The 15,560-nt window shown below is 46.6% G+C and overlaps 2 pseudogenes; one reads left to right on the forward strand and one right to left on the reverse strand.

Annotated features, from left to right (window-relative positions):
* Positions 1-1,434: 1,434 nt before the first annotated feature.
* Positions 1,435-1,611, reverse strand: LOC150006502 (DNA-directed RNA polymerases I, II, and III subunit RPABC4 pseudogene; annotated as a pseudogene).
* An 8,873-nt stretch (positions 1,612-10,484) lies between these two features.
* LOC150006503 (calponin-2 pseudogene) lies at positions 10,485-11,288 on the forward strand (annotated as a pseudogene).
* Positions 11,289-15,560: the final 4,272 nt, after the last annotated feature.

Here is a 15,560-nt window from a genome sequence, read left to right on the forward strand (position 1 = left end):
TTGAGATTGTCAAGTACATTGAGCTTCTTCATCACCATTATTTTGAATTCCATGTCTGATAGTTGGCTTATATCTATTCCATCTACCTCTCTTTCTGGGGATTCCTCTTTTCCTTTCATTGGGAGATTGTTTCTGTGTCTTCCCATGTTGTATTCTTCGAGTTTGTTTTAATTTATTAGATTTGTCTGTTTTGATTTCCCACCTTTGTGGTATGAGATTCTTTATAGGAGACCTGGGGGTTTCAATGGTGCAGTCTCTTTGATCTCCCGACCCTGATGCTCTTGGGATACCCTTTAAGTCATTTGTTTATGCTGTCTGGTTATATTTCAGTTACTCTTTGGTGGGACCTTCCCTCTCCAAAACTCTTTCTTTAAAAAGAAATTATTGATTGATTTGAGAGAGAAAAAGAGAGAGGGAAAGGAAGGCGTGTAGGGAAATTCCCTGAGAAAAGCTCTTGGCACCTGCTGGGAAGTCCCCACATTCCCACTCTGTGGCCAGCCTGCCTCAGGCAGCTAGGACCCTAGCCCAGGCCCTCTGGGACTTACTGATATTCATGCTGTCCCACCAGAGTCGCCAAAAACTGGGACTGAACAAACAGAGGTTTGACTGCCTGACACAACAAAAGTCAAACTAATGAGGCAGGTGCTGGTACAAAAGGAAAGAGGTTTTATTCAGATGCCACACAACCTGGGAAAATAATGGATTCTCATCTCCAAGACCAACTCTTCTTCCTGCTCAAGACTGCAGTGTTCTTACAGTGATGGAGTCTGGGGAAGATTTTTTTCCCCCTATCTTTCTAGCTTTTAGTGCACATTCATCTTTCCAGTTTTTGGAAGCACTCAGTGTAAGAACCTCCATCTGCCTCCATCTTGGCCAATGGGGGAGACTCCCCAGCACTCCAATGGACTGTCTACAGTAACAGAAACACTTAAAAGGAAAACAGAAACTGTAATATTTATAAACTCAATTTTAAAGGCTTAAGAGAATTTAATTATCAAGAAATAGAGGTACTCTTAAAATGATTGTTAATAGGCAAACTAAAATATGTAAAATTTAAAAACATGTTGGTTGAAATTAATGCTTAAATAAAAACTAGGTTTTTGTGAGTTTAATGAATTGGAAGTTATAATATAAACCTTTATTTTTAACAAGGGCCCCAACGATTTCAGGTTTTGATTGAAAGTGTGGTTTGGAGAAGCACTTTTAACCTTCATTGTATTAGATGACACATACAATAAAATTAAATTACAAATAATGTAATTGAACAGAAAATAATTTTCTTACATAAACTATTGATACCTAAATACAATATGGTTTTTAAAATGAAATCGTTATGTATATAGTGGTATTCACAAAGATAAGTACACTACTCAAAAGCTAAACATTAACAGCAAATCCAAATGCAGACAAAAATATTTCTCTGAATTCCATGTTTCATAGAGCATCAAAAACTACCAATCTTTTAGTCTTTTTCTTATACATTATTCTGTGTCCTCATTCTCTGCATCTGATTGGATCCCTGGATTTTATTTCATTTTCTCTATGACAGTCTCCACAGATATATATCATTGGTTGCTGCTTTGGGGGTTGGACGTCCTTGTCCATTTTAGTCCCCACTTAGTTTACAGAAGCTCCTCAATCTCTACTTCCAAATGAACTGTGGTCCCTCATCGTGTTGCAGCCAACTTCCCAATGAATTGGATATTAAAGTGACCTCTGGCTAACATTTCTTGCACCAAAACCTCCTTTGAGGACAGTGAAATATGCCATAGTAGAGGTCTCCTTTAGGGGCCTCATGGGAGGGAACCAGAGTGACCCCAGAGCCATGATTAAAACAGGGAAAAGATAGTCAAGATAAGACTGATTTCTCCCTAGGAGTCACAATTTTTATATATTGCTCTAACTTTGCATTATCAAGGCAATCATTTCAAAATCTATTATTTGTATATCCTGTTATTTCATAAATCTACTCTACTCTTCAGTTATTTCTAGGATTTGATGGCCTACATGAGGAGCAGGAAGGGTTTCCCATGCAGCTGTAAGGCCTCACCACGGCCCTGGGAAGCAGCCCTGGTAATGGGCTCACATAGTTATGTTCTGTGTTAATTTGAAAACTGTGAGTGTATAAATAACCATTTTAAATTTGGATTACTGAGACCCAGAGGTCACTTCATTGGTCTGGGGCAGAATATAGCACTGTGGTTTAGATCCTGGACTCTGAGGCCCATTACAGCCAGGTGCAAATCCCAACTGTGCCACATTCTAGCTGTGTGATTTCAATCAAGTTACTTGTTTCCTGTGCCTCCAATTCTTTGTTCTTACTGACAGCCTCGGTTCCCATTCTCTCCCCTACCCAACCACCCACCTACCCACCCCCGCCTGCAGCTGCCTGGGAGATAGCGATGTTTTGGGTTAGGAGTTCCCCACAATAGCAGGGTGAGTCAAACTGAACTGCGTTTGGCTTTGTTCATCCCGTCATACTTGCAGCTGCGAGATAACCAAACTGAACTCGATAGTCCCTTTTTTTCTTCCCTCTATAAAGCAATCCCCTCCTCCCCTAGGAGTTCGGAGTCAGAGCCACCCGCGGCATGGCTCCCTCCCAACTCGCTGATTCCCCCAATAAACTTTTTTCCTGCTCGCTGTGTCTCGATGCCTTCTGAGCGACTCCATTCTTACACTTACCACAGGTGTTCTAGCAATGCTTTCTACCAGATCTCACATGCCTCATCTGCACTGAACTTTAGCATAGTGGTTGCTGCACAGAACACATGGAGCACCTAGTGATATTGTTTTACAGCTGAAATCAAAGTGGGGAGGTCTTCCCCTGTGTGAGTCAGCCCCGCTACTATAACAAATACCTTAGACTGGGGGACTTTAATCTGCACTTATTTCTCACAGTTCTGGAGGCTGAAAGGCCAAGATGGAAGTTTCAACAGTTTTGGTTCTTGGTGAGAGCTCTCTTCCCAGTGTGCAGACAGCCACCTTCCCTCTGACCTCACATTGTTACTGAACTCAAGGGGTTTGCGGCTTGGGGTGCTCTATTCAAGAACCAGATATGGTTATAGCAATGTAGTTTTATTTACTTGCAGCAAATAAAGGAGACAGGGGATTCATACCCAAAGTTCTGTCTCCAGGAGGGAGGCTTAGCCCTTGCTTGTATACACTATTTGGTCAATTACATGTTGATTTCTTTTTTTTTGCAATTGGCTACATTTAGCCTGTTGAGTTCTTGGCAGCTCATCTTGTTTACAGCTACATCTGCAACATACTGTGCTACATTTTAACATTTGGTAAGAACCACCCAGACCTTGTCCTATCTAACAACATAGCTCATTGGGTGCCCCAGCCTCACAATCTCATCTAATCACATCCCAAAGCCCCACCTCAAAATACCATCACAGTCCTGGCTGGTGTGGCTCAGTTGATTGGGTATCACCCTGCAAAGCAAAAGGTCGCTGGCTCAATTCTCAGTTAGAAATTGAGCATATGCTTGGGTTGCCAGTGATGTTTCTCTCACACATAGTTGTTTCTCTTCAATTCTTTCTCCATCCCTGCCCTTCTATAAAAATAAAAATAACAATTTAAAATACAGTTGGGGTTAGAACTTTGTTACAGAAACAGGGGAGTCCAAAAACAAACCCCAGAGTTTGCGGCTGGGAGATAGGGAAAAGGAAGCAGCTTTCAGGATGCCTTTGCATGCCTAGGGCTAGTGACTGGAAACTTTGTTGTACAAAGATCCGCTTTGAAATTTCCAAGGCTCAGGAAGATGGGAGGGGTCTTGGACTGTGGGATGGTACTGAAGGAGCTTACAGAGCCTGGGTAGGGTTCTGTGAATGGTCAGAACTGGTTGCAACACCCACTGCATCAGAGGATGCAGTCAGGGATATATAAACAGCTGCGGACATTTTCGCATGGGCTCCCTCCATGTGGCTTGGAGGAGGGGGCTCTCCAGGCTGCTTTAAGAGGCCCTCACCATGCAGTGTGAGAAGGAGAGGAGATCCACACGGTTTGCAGGAAGAAGGCAGTTTACAAGGAGGCTGAGAATCCAGGTGGTTCTGCATAGAGAGCTGAAGGGCACCACAGCACAGAAAGGACCTCCCCAATCAGAATTGAGTGATTGGCAGCTACTGGTAAAGCTGAACTGTGCCTAGGAAGTAGGGAAACAGTGTTTCTGACTTTTCCTAAGACTGGCCAGGTCTGGGAGAGGGAGGCAGAACTATGTGCAAATAAAGGATTCTTTTTCTTTTCACTAAACTCTGGTACTGAGAGTTATAATTCTGGCGGCGGGCAATCGGGCCCCTAACTAAACAGCTCGTGGGTTCTGTTTCAATCCCAGCAGCCCAAGGGCTCTGTTACAGCTTCAACATGTGAATTTGTGGGGAACACAATTCAGTCCATAGCAAGCACCTTGGCAGCTGGAGTCTTCGTGGAGGCCGAGTGTGGGGTGATGGTATATGGCAAGGGCAAGGAAGGCATGAGAGGAGAAATGGGACCATGGCCAGGAGATGACACCAGCCCCAAGACAGAGGGCCACATGGGGCTTCTTCAGTCAGGATTCCTCTTGGACTCCACATTGCTGTGTTTGGCTCCCACTGTGGGCAGTGCCTGAAATGAAGGTCTGCAGTCTGTGCCCTCAGGCTCCTGCAGCCTGGAAGGCTGATGGGGGGGACTCACAGGAAGAGCAGGGGTTGGGGGTGAAGAGGAAGGGGCTATCTTAAACCAGGACACAGGGAGGGCTGGGGGGCATTACACAGAGGGAGATAGATGGCAAGGTGTCTGGGTCACAACTAGGGCCTTTATTTGCCATTCCTGTGGAATGGGCTTGAGATGGGAAAGACTTATTTAGTCCCACAGCAACCCCAAGGGGCGGCCTACTTCACAGTGAGGAGACCTAGGCTTAAGGAAGTTAAATAATTTGCCACAGCTTCCAGGGGACCAAAATGGACCTGAACTCATGCTATGTGACCCAGAGCCCATTCCTTAGGACCCTTTTATTCCTGCCCACAACAGCAACACCAGCCACTCCAGGAGGACAGGATCTAGAACAGGCCCACCCATGGGCATGTCATCCAATGCCTCAGAGCCTGCAGAGGTGCAGAGGGCCCCAGCTCTCCCTACGTCAGTCAGTCCAGCCTTGCACGTCAGGCCCACCAGTTCACCAGGGCACACAGCTCAGCCCAGTCTAGGGCATCGAAGGCCAAGCATGTTCCAGCTGCAGAATGATGGAAACCCAGATTACATTTCAGGGTCTTTGGCCAGGCTACAAAGCCTGAGTCCTCTGGTGGCCCCACAGTGTGTGGACACAGCCACTGTGCACCCCCCAGCTCTGGCACATTGGGGTCCATGAGGGTGAGAGGTCTTTGGCACACTGGGCTTTGCAGTAGGGGCAACAAGATGATGCGGTCCCCTGTGATTTTCTTGAAGCCTAGGGCTTGACTCCATAATGCCATCATCAACTCTGTCTCCTCTTTTTCTTCTAATTGATGGAAGTGAACTTTAAGGAGGCAGTCCCCCAGGAGGCAGGCCATGCTGTGGTCAGGGCTCCCCTGGGCAGGCACCAGACATCTTAACTCTTAGCAGCAGTACTCGTCCCACTTTATAGATGAGGAGACAGGGTCAGGGATGAGGTAATGGCCCAGCCTGCCCTTGTCACCACACTGGCCACTGCAGCAACTGCCCATGGTTTTGAATACCCATGCTGGTGGTTAGGGAAAGAGGGGGCTCTGCATTTTGGGTCAGACACGGGTTAAATCAGGCTCCACTATTTCCTTGCTGTGTGGCTTACAGTAGTCACTCGGCCCTACTGAGCATCACTTTTTTCGTTTATAAGGATGGTTGTGAAGATCAGCGATCATGGGTAAACAGCCCTTGACACTTAATAAATGGCTACTTCCATATCTATTCTCAGAAGGGAGTCAGGAGGGGTTCTAGCCACCAACAAGAAACCTGGCAAACAGCTTCTTGTACCAACGACCTAGGTCAGAAGGCGTGGGCTACACGGGAGACTCCCCAAAACCAGCCAGCACACACAGGTGAGCTTCCTCTGGCCCTAGGACAGTCTGGAGGGCCTCACCCCTTATAGATGCTCCCCTACCTCCTGGGTGCAGGACCCCCTGTGACTTAGGGGTCAGGTCACTGGTACCAACACCTTGGCCTTGTGGTGGTCAGCACTTAGACCTTCTCCTCAGGTCATAGGTCATTGGTGACACAGTAGAGGGGACACTCCCCTCTTGTGTGGTTAAGTGAGGGGCCCTGATTCTGACCTCTCGAGCTGCCGGGGCGGCCCATGATTCGCCTTAGCCATGCTGCTGTCTAAGTCTTATCAGAGGGGCTATCAGGGCAGCGGGGAGTCCCAGTGGGCTTCCCCCAAGTACTCTCCAGACTTGAGACTGTTGGGTTTTTTGTTTAAAAGTCACATCAGACACACGGAGAGACAGAGGGAACCCACAACTGCTCTGCCTTCCTTGGTGTCACAGAACAAGGACCCCTGAAATGCATAGAACCATAGTGTGAACACAGTTAGAGGGCAAGGAGCAGAGTCCCCGACCCAAAGTGGCTTTACGGCTAAGGAATTCAGTGCCAGCTCTCACTTAACAAAAAGACTGGAGGCATGGCACCTTGGGGTCCTGTTATTTCCATGGCTTTGTCCTCAGCATCTCAGGGAAGCTATTGCAGCACCATCATATCTTCACACAAGAAGGCCCAAGGACATAAAAGAGCCACGTCATGGGAGCGCCCTTCTGGAGTATGAGCCCTAAAATTGAGGCCCAATATCACATGCTGCCTTGACATCTGGTGAAACCAGGAGGGACTTGAATGCCTGACTGTGCATTCCCCACCTCACTCTGTCCCCTAGTCACACAACACTCCTATCAAGGGGACCAGGTGCAGTTCCTGCATATACCCGAGTGCCGGGGTTTCAATCCCAAGTGGATGATGAGAAGTACTTTATACACTCTCTCCCACATTGGAGATCCCTCCAACCAGGGTCAAAGCTCCACAAAGAAGGGACTTTGTTCTGTCCAGTGGGAACTTCCCAGTACCCGCATAGTGACAGCATAAGAGGAGGTGCTAAATGTATTCTGTGGAACTAATGTATGATTGAAGACTGAACACATGAATTTCATAATTGGCTGAGTTGTGGTTTGTGCCCAGGCCTGAACTAATAACTGCAAGTAGCTTTGCTGTGACTAACAGAGCTTCCATCCATCTGCTGTGTGTGAGGGCACAGGAGCCAGAGGGGCAGGGCTATTGCCCCCTCATCTCTGGACGAAGTACCAGCCACCTGCACAGTTGTAAGATAGTTATTTCAAAAATGTTTGACCCAGTTTTGAGGCCTGGCTAGAGGCTGGTTAGTGCCTTTCTTGAACAGCTGACTAAGACTGTATGTACCCCAACCACTTCCCTTATGTGGTCCTGACCCTATATACTAGCCCTCAGCACCAGGGGCCAGGCGCTAGACAGGCAGGGACAGTCCCTGAGCTGTCCTTCTCAGAGCCCAGTCCACGGAGAGCTCGAAAAACCTAGCTGACCCCACCCCGCTTGTCTCACAGCTGCCAGGGCAGCCCCAGCTGCCTGCTACTCTGGTTTGGAGCTGCAAGTGACAGTCTGCCTTTCATCTCTCTGAGGACTTTGTGTTGTGTCCACCATCAGAGAAATCCTCACATCTTATAGAACAATTGGTGCTGTAAGCAGGGAGGCGTGGCATGGCCGTGACTGCTTGGCGGGGAGCCCGCTCTCCATTTATCGGTTGGTCTAGGCCACGGCTAGAGGGGTTTGCACATTAGTTGTTAGCCTTGTGCCTGCTCTGTGACTGCCACTGTCTTCTTGCCCAAATTCCCTCTGCATGGGAATATTCCAGGTGAATGGTGCTCATTGGGCAAACTGGGGACTGTACACCAGCCCAGGCAGAGCCACTTTAGAGCAATAGGAGGGATGAGTCACCTTTCCAGGTTGTATACTCCGATGTGTTTCCAGAACAGCCAGTGTTTAGTGGAGGCCCATTCCAGGGGCTTACCACTCTTTTGGTGTCATTTTTCTTTATTCTTATTTAGGGCAGAACCCTAGTTTGTCTGATTCAGGTGAACCCTATGTTGGCTGGGCTCTCCTGTGGTAGAGAATAGGTATCAGTCTTGCTGCCCATGTTGTTCATGTGGGGTATCCTCTTACCTGTCTTCTTTGCGGCAGCACACCTTGCTGCTGCCACCTGCACAGGTCCTGCTCTCTAGATCCTCAGGGGTATGGTGAGCTACACCCCGCCCCAACACCTGCACAGGAAGTTACCCAGTTTCTTAAGTAATGCAAAATCCCAAGCCATGGGTGCTTGGGCCTAAATTAGCACTCCACCCTCACCCCACACATGATATGCGAAGGGCCTAGCACCTCAGATGGTAGGTGAACTGCCTGTCCCAGGAGAGGCTGTTATCATTCTGCTAAGTGTGAGCCCTGATCTCTGGGACGGTGCAGCCCTGGAAGGAGAGGGGTGGCTGCAGATGAGGAAGGGTCTCTGCACCTCTCCCGCTTTCCTGTAGTCTCCTAGAAGGCCTCCACTGTGAGTTATCAGAGACGAAAACTAAAATCATGGCTTTAGGATTCTACAAGCACCACCCCTCTCCCCAAAAAAGAAAGAAAAGAAATCTAGATACATGGGGAGATTAAAAATAGTAAATTTATTAAAATATACAAGGTGGGGCAAAAGTAGACTTACAGTTGTTTGTATGGAAATAATAAAATAATTAATAAGTAATAATACAAGAATAAACTCTGTTTCATGTAGTCACCACTATAAACCTACTTTTGCCCCATTCTATACATATATACACACATATAAGTAAATGATACACTTATACATACATATATATGTTCAATTAAGTTGAAACAAGGGTCCAGAACCTGACTGAACTGAAAATCTAAACTTTACTTTCAAAATTATGTAAGAACAACAAAAAATGTGTGCTGATCAGCATTTTTGCCTCCACAACCTAGGTTCTAAATTAACTTCAAAATTTGTTTAAATGTACCAACTGACAGTTTCATGGACTTAATACTAGATCTCAGATTACAGTTATACCTGTTGACCCCACTAAAATTAAACATTATATCCCCTATAATCTTAAGAAAGCAATTAAATATAAGATAGAGAAAAAAATAGGTATGTCTCACTTTATAGCCTCGGCTAAATTTACCAGTTACAGTACCCATTGCCCTAAAATGTTCCATAGACACCCGGACACATGAGTAATAAGTTAAAATTAAATTGTCTTTGGCACTTACAAGTTGGTTTGACAAAATGAGTCCCAGTTATAATTGTTAAATATGGCTCTAGGTAAGTTAAAACAAGGCTTTCAAGGATTAAAACTTATTAGGTAAGATCTAATAATGAATGGGTGATTATCTCCGCTGCCTTTCCATTTGACAGCCCAATTTGCTTGCTCTTAAACCTGGAAAAAATATATGGCACCTCATGGTGAATTATCCATTAAGACACTCCCTGATTGGACTCCCACTCTGGACCACTGTGCATCAGCTCTAATTGCCCCAGAACCAGGTGCCACAGGTACCTGACAGCCAGGGACAGGCTCTGTGCACCGGGGCTTTTGAGGCCAAAGGATTCAGACCAGCCAGTCCCCAGGACCCACATCTCTTTTGCCACACGTAAGCTGCCCCTCAGCTCCAGCTCATGCTTTCCAGTCACCAGGTGAAGCCTTGGGTAGCTGTAACAAAAAGTTTGCTTTTCATCTGAGTGTGAGTATTGTTTACCGACAAACAGATCTTTAAATTTTATAAAATATTGTTACACCAAATGCTTTCTGATTCAAGAAAGGTTGGGAAGCACTGGACCTGGGGAGGTGCTGTGGAGCCTGCAGGGCCTGGGACTGGACTAAAATCTGGGTCTTGAGCAAGGAAGAAGGCAAGGTGGGGGTGGGGATGAACAGGCTGCCTTCCAATTCAGCCACAAACTGCTGCCAACCCACATCTGTCCCCTGCAAGTCCTATGTCAGAACCTCTATACAGACACTGTGACAGCCAGGAAGGACTGATCACTCACTCCCTCACAGACTCACTCACAGAATCAATCGTTTACTTGTTTATCAAACATGTGTGCTCTAGGCCTTAATGATAGAAAAATGGAATAATAAAGAATTCATGTGGACAAAATGCTGGGTGAGTAGAAGAGCTGAGGGCACAAGAAGGAGAGGTGGAGGGGGCCACACAAGTAGGTGCCTGGCCTTGAGATACATCAGGTGAAGAAGAGGGTAGAAGGCAAGTGCACAGAGCAGAGGAGAGCAGGGAAGGCGCCTGCCGCCATACAGAGGGCCTGTGAGTGTAACATTAGACATTGGTTCTAGGGCAAAATGAGTGTGCAGTGAGGGGATTCCAAGTGACCTCTGAGGGAGAGGACTGTGCATTGACAGAACAAGATGAGGTTGGTCAGAGACTGAATAAAATGGGGCAGGTCTGTTCCGCCATCTGCCACTGCTGGCATGAGCTCCACGCAGTTCAACAAGGGGTCCTCATATGGGTTTTTGGCCGAGGTCAAGAACCGGCTCCTGTCCAAATATGACCCTTAGAAGGAGGCAGAACTCTGCAGCTGGATTGAGGGACTCATGGGCCTGTCTATTGGTCCTGACTTCCAGAAGGGTCTGAAGGTCAGAGTTATCCTGTGCACACTCATGAATAAGCTGTAGCTGGGCTCAATCCCCAATATCAAACACTTCATGCAAAATTGGCACCAGCTAGAAAACCTCTCCAACTTCATCAAGGCCATGGTCAGCTGCAGCTGAACTCCACAGACCTGTTCGAGGCCAATGACTTGTTTGAGAGTGGAAATGTGACACATGTCCAGGTGTCTCTCCTGGCACTGGCAGGGAAGGCCAAGGCAAAGGGGCTGCAGAGTGGTGTAGACGTCAGCATCAAGTACTCGGAAACGCAGGAGCAGAACTTCAGTGACACCACCACGAAGGCAGGCCAGTGCATTATTGGATTCCAGACATGCACCAACAAGTGTGCCAGCCAGGTGGGCATGATGGCCCACAGGACCCAGCGGCACATCTGTGAAGCCAAGCTGGGACCAGCAAGTGTGACAACTTCCATGTCTCTGCAGATGGGCTACATGAAGGGCATTAACCAGAGTGGCCAGGTCTTTGGCTTGGGCTGGCAGATATCCAACCCCAGTACTGCCCACAAGGCCCAGTGGCCTAAGGGACTCCAGGGTCAGCAGATGACTGCCCAAGCCCAGCGAATACCATGGAGTAACCACCTACTACCAAGAGGAGGCAGGCTACTGAGGCCCTTCTTGTGGGATGTCTCCCCGTATCATCACCCCATCTGGGATTTTGAGTTTTCCCTATGTTTTCATCTTTTTCCCCCCCATGTGTTCAAGTACTGCCAGCTGAAGGTCCGTGAAGATCAGATCCAGATGTGTGTGGGGTAGGGGTCCCTACTGGGCGCTTCCAGGTGGTAAATTTCCCAGCAGGCTTTGGTGGGAAGAAGAAACCAGTGCAGGGAGGGAAACTGGCCCCAAATGGCTTCCACTTGTTTCTGCCCCTCTCCTCTTTTCACTGCTGATCAGTTTGTGGGTTTTGTACCATGGAAGTTTCAGGCAATTTTAACAAAACAAAAATAATATTTTGGGGGGTGGGGTGGGGGGGATGGTGAAAGGGTGTTTTGGGAAGGAAGTCTTCTGGGAGAGGGCCAGGCCACAGTCCCCAGATATTTTAGGCATTGTGAGGGGCTGGATTTCCCTAGGACCCTCCCAGTGCCCCAGACAGGACAATGGAGTCCTGAGTAGCTGAGGCAAAGCCAGATCCCCTACTATACTTGTCCTCTCCCCCAGTCAAGCACTGCACAGGGACCTTCCTGGGACCAACCCCACCCAGGACCAGCCCTGGGAACAAGGAATAATGTGAAATACCAACTAGGATCAAAGACAATAAAAACCTCTTTTTAAGAAGGGAAGGAAGAGAGGGAGGGAGAGAGGTGAGGGCAGCCTCCTGAGCAGCACAGAAGATGGTGAAGCAGATTGCAGACAACTTAGAATATGATGTGCTGACCTGCTCAGTCGCCATCCCAGTACTCCACTGTGAGCATTTGCTCAGGGAGAGTGGGTCTTGAGGGCTAAGTACAGACTAATTCTCATTTGTAGAAGCATAAGGACCAGCCATGCTTTAGGAATTAGGCTAGCTTCCAGTTTCTCAGAGGATGTCACACAGTCAACAACTACTGACTGAGGACCTTCTAGGTGCCAGTGTTATTCCTGGTGTGGAGAATGAGGCAGGCTTTTCAGAGGGCCAGAATTCATCAAGCACGCAAACACCAGACAATTTTCAGTTAAGAAAGTGCCATGAGAAATGATCAAGGGGACATAAGAAGTGACATCGTGAGAAAGGGGTTTCTGGTGAGGGCTTGTCAGGGAAGGTCGCTCTAGGAGATCATGGTACTGAGTCCTTCAGGAAGAGGTGTTCTAAATGGAGGGAACACTGAGCACAAAGGCCCTGACCTCTGTTTGAGGAGTGGAGTGGAGGAAAGCGAGTCCCAGAACTGCAGGAACGACAGAGACGGGGCTGGGTGGGGTTGGGTGGGCCAGGGTGGGCCATGCTGTGGAGGGCAGTGCTGTAGGCACAGGCTTGAAGTGCCCTCAACATGGCTCACAAAGCTCGTCCAGACCAGCAAGGAGGCTATACAGAGACCATGGCCAAGGCAGCCCCAGGCTTGGACCAGGGAGGTGAGGGAGAGGGAGAAAATAGACAGATGGGTGACATGTTTTGGAGACTCCACGGACTTTGCTGTGAAGCTAATGAAAAGGAAATCAAGCTGCCAATGGATGTCCAGAGGCCCATAGTTCAAGAGGGAGAAGGGCCTTCTGGCTTGACTCTCAGTTCTGTTTTGTAGAACCCACCTACCGCCTCTCCCACCGTCCTTCCTGGTATTGGTCCCGCCAGCCCAGGCTCTGCTCCTGCTGTCCCCTGCTAGGCTCTCTTCTCTGTGCTATGACTGTTGATCAGGCTACAGCCAGGAAAACAAACCTGCGTGATTGTTTTTCTCTGCTGGATGCCTTAGCAGACAGAACCCAGAGCTGGGGGATAAGAACTGCCTTCCCTTCTGGCCCTAACTTAGGGGCTTCTGAGCCAAGGGTTTCAAGATTTGGTGGCCAGTGTTTTGTATTAATCTCCACCTATTAATAACCAGTGCTATAGCTGGACCAGCCCTTGTGGTGCTTATTATGACTGCAAGATGCCCTTCAGCAATAACCATCAGGAAACTTTGAAAAGATACAGGTTTATAACTTACAAGACCTGGGATTACATAGCCTACCTGGGGCCATTCAGTGAGGTCACAGGGTGACAGGTACCTGGTGTTCTGCTTTTACTGGGTAGAGGGTGAGGGCTTAGGGTTTCTTGAGTTCAAATGTATTGTAGATTTGGGTTAATACAAATTTTATTTTTATGATTTCATGTTGAGCCTCAAATAAATGCTTCCTTATATGAAAAAAAGAAAAGAATGAAAGAAAAGAAACATAAGAGCAGGAATTTAAAATGTGGGAAGAGAAAATCAACAAGTGGCCCTAAGTTCAGTTATTTAAATCAATTGAGCTCTCTGACACAAAGGAGCCTCAGTGGCTGGGCTCTTAGCTGTGGCCAGCAATGGTTTGTCCCAGATAGCTGTCTTTGAAGTAGATGCCTCAGCAATCAAAGTTTAAGTCAGGTGCTTGCATTACAACAAGAAAAAAAAAAAAGAAAAAAATATCAGGGTTTACACTACAACAGCCACCAAACTGGTTCTTGCTTTCCAGCAGAAAGAACTTAGTGACTACAAAGACCATAACAAAGTGGAAATGATGTAGCAGCAAGCAAACAAAGCAATCAACAAAAGAAAGCAGTAACTTATTCTTGGCTATATTAATTAACATGAATGGAATAGCAATTAAAAGCCAGGGAAAACTCAGGACAGTATTGTGACATGGTGACCTTTCTCAAAACTAAAAATCATAACCACCCATGTGGGTGTATGCAGGCCCAGCAGCAGGTGTCTTAGCTATAAACAGTCCTTACCGGACAGATTTCTTAGGGAAATACTGAGCTCTAATGCCAAACATCATTTACGACACCCATTGTAGCAGTGCAGAGAAACTCCCTGAGGTGTCTACAAGTTATTCAGGAAGTTCAGGGAGCCAGCTGTCCTTTGTCTATTAAGAACAACCACCACCGCCCTGGACAGTGTGGCTCAGTTGGTTGGAGCATCGTCCACCAAAAGGTTGTGAGTTCAATTCCAAGTCAGGGGCACATCCCTCTCCCTTCCTCTCTAGAATCAATGAAAAATATCCTTGGAGGAGAACAACAATCACCAAGAAAGATTCAGGGGAGGATTTTCTAAGTCTGTTAGGAATAACCTGGCAGTTGCCTGGGAGCCTCTGTACTTGAGCCAATCTTTTCTTCAGCGGTGTAAATTCACTCCTTACTCAGAGCACCAGTCTCAAGCCAGGTGAGTTCAGGTTGTAAGTATGGTGAGAAAAAAATTCCCTTTTTAATTTTTAAAGTAAGTTGTTCTTTTTATTGTATTGATTAGTTCCCTATGCTGGGGAAGGAGAATCAATTTACCCCACTCCACAGGGGACTGCAGGGGAGGTGGCTGCCCGAGGGCCAGCGGGCCTCATCCTGCTCCTGCTGTCACTGGGGCCACATTGCCATACTTTCTCAGGCCCTGGTGGAGACCCTGACTTGGCCACAGAATCTTCTAGAATGTAATCCTGCTGTTCGGTTTTCTTGGCATCTATTTTCAGAGCTCCTTTCTATATATAATAAATGATGCCATTTTCCATTCACAATATTGACAGGTTTCCATTTTAAAAAGAACAGTTGTTGTTTGGTGGATTCTGGAAAGACAGTGGAGCAGGAAGCACCAGGATTCTGTCTGCCTGCCTGGACAACAATTACACTGGTAGAATCTGTCTGCTGTAACTATTTGGGAGCTCCAGAGTCCATTGAAGACTTGCAACTTCCAAGGGAAGACTTTAATACCCTACTACAATAATGGGTAGGACAATGAGACAGAAGATAAGTAAAGAAATAGAGGACTTAAATGACACAATAAACCAACTAGATTTAAATGACATATATAGAACACTCTATCCAACAACAGCATATACATTCTTCTCTAGTGCACGTGGGACATTTTCCAGGATAAACTGTATGTTAGACCTCAAATGAAGTCTCAGTAAATTTAAAGAGATTGATATTATCCAAAGTAACTTCTCTCACCACAATGGGATACAGTTAGAAGTCAAAAACAAAACAAAACAAAAACTGAGTAATTCATGAAATTGTGAAAATTAACACATTTTTAAACCATCACAAGACTAAAGAAGAAATCACAAATGAAATTAGAAAAACTTGGAGATGAGTGAAAACTAAACCACAATATACAAAAATTTTGGGGTGCAGTGAAAATACTGCTAAGGGGGGATTTATAGCTAAAGACACTTATGTTATAAAACAAAAATATTTAAAATCAATCTTATTTTACAGCTTAAAGAACTAGAGAAAGAAGAACAAACTAAACCC

The sequence above is a fragment of the Furipterus horrens genome, unplaced genomic scaffold, assembly GCF_987537825.1.
Source record: "Furipterus horrens unplaced genomic scaffold, mFurHor1.1.pri manual_scaffold_6, whole genome shotgun sequence".
Classification (NCBI taxonomy): domain Eukaryota; kingdom Metazoa; phylum Chordata; class Mammalia; order Chiroptera; family Furipteridae; genus Furipterus; species Furipterus horrens.